Source organism: Oxyura jamaicensis, chromosome 21 (assembly GCF_011077185.1).
Source record: "Oxyura jamaicensis isolate SHBP4307 breed ruddy duck chromosome 21, BPBGC_Ojam_1.0, whole genome shotgun sequence".
In the NCBI taxonomy this organism is placed as follows: domain Eukaryota; kingdom Metazoa; phylum Chordata; class Aves; order Anseriformes; family Anatidae; genus Oxyura; species Oxyura jamaicensis.
Genome location: NC_048913.1, coordinates 4,309,575 through 4,311,408, shown reverse-complemented (window position 1 = coordinate 4,311,408; position 1,834 = coordinate 4,309,575).

Below are 1,834 nucleotides of genomic sequence, written 5' to 3'. Positions count from 1 at the left end.
CCCCCCCCCCCGGGCGGCGAACGGGGCGCGGCGGCGGCGGCAAAGCGGCTGCGGGCGGGCCCGGCACGACGCCCCGCCTCGGAGCCGCCCCCGGAGCTTGTGGTTGGCGGACGCTTTCGCCGCGTTGTATCGCGAGGGAGGGAGGGAAATCGTGGCGCCGAGAGGGGTTGGGGTGTAGGGAGGGTTTGGGGGCCTAGAGAGGATTTGGGGGTGCAGGAGGTCCCTGGAGAGGTTCCTGATGCACCCTGAGACTAGGGATTTTACTGAGGGCAGGAGCTTCAGGAACCAAAAGAAAACTCCCTTGTTTTCTCCAGTTGTGCTGGCCGGTCTAGTTACATACAAATACGTGCCTACGTGTATCTGGATTTCATAGCACAGAATCCCAGAATCACTAAGGTTGGAAAAGACCTCCAAGATCATCTGGTCCAATCATACTCCTGCTACCACTATCATCACCGTGTCCCTAAGCACCATGGGGACTCCACCACCTCCCTGGGCAACCCGTCCCAGTGCTTGACTGCTCTTTCTGAGAAGAAATGTCTCCTAATTTATAACCTAAACCTCTCCTGGCACAACCTGGGGCCATTCCCTCTAGTCCTATCACTAGTTACCTGTGAGAAGGCCCACCCCCAGCTCTCCACACCTACCTTTCAGGTAGTTGCAGAGAGCAATGAGGTCTCCCTGAGCCTCCTCCAGACCAAACACCCCCAGTTCCCTCAGCCACTCCTCGCAGGACTTGTGTCCCAGGCCTTTCACCAGCTTTGTTGCCCTTCTCTGGACACGCTCCAGGGCCTCGATGTCCTTCTTGTAGTGAGGGGCCCAAAGCTGAACACAGCACTCGAGGTGCAGCCTCACCAGAGCAGAGCACAGGGAGATGATCACCTCCCTGGTCCTGCTGGCTGCACCATTCCTGATACCATCCAGGATGCTGTTGGCCTTCTTGGCCACCTGGACACACTGCCGGTCACATGTTTACCTACAGACTTTGCATTCCTTTGTGCCCTGAAATGCTCGTGACTTCAGTGTCCCACCTTCTAACCACAAGTGCACCCACACCTCTAGTCCCATGTTTTCTGAACAAAGTCTGTTGTGGACCTCCTGGGACATACTGCAGCTCAGCATGGCAGTGCTTTTGGACACATCAGGTTTTGGGAAGGAGAGGCAGGTGAACAGGAGCAAAACTCTGCAGACTCGATCTTGGAGGTCTTTCCCAGCCTTAATGATTCTATGATTAATGATTCCGTGAAATGCCCCCAACCCATGGGGCACACAACAGAGAGCTCAGCTGTTGTGTTCAGATTCACGTGGGTGAACAATGTCATAGGGATCATTTCCCTAGCTGGCTCCACTAAGCACATAAATTTTCCTGTTGCCTTTTTCACTCAAAGGTCTCAAATTATTTTATGCAAGTACACACTCTTTACCACAACTAATTTACAGGTGGGAAAATAGAGTCACATTGGCAGATCTGAGAACAGATCTTGAATATGTTGCTGCTCAGGCCAACTATCTGGCAATTGTGTTACATGTGAGACAAACCTTGCCTTGTATTTGTGATACAACACTGAATTATGTTTGCATTATAACTTCTTGATGCCATAGCCTTCTTTATCATCCTGTTCTGGAGGTTCATCCACCCTTCCTCTTGCATGCCCAATCCCATAAAGACCCTTTATAGTATTGCAAAGGTGTCAGAGTGACAGCGTTAGAACCTAGGTTTGTCTGCAAGATGCAGGTCCAAACTGTGGGTGAGGGAGGCAGCAGTCTGCCCTGCTTCACGTTGCATATTGCTTTATGATTCCCACCACGTCACTGATGCAGCTTTGGACTGGGT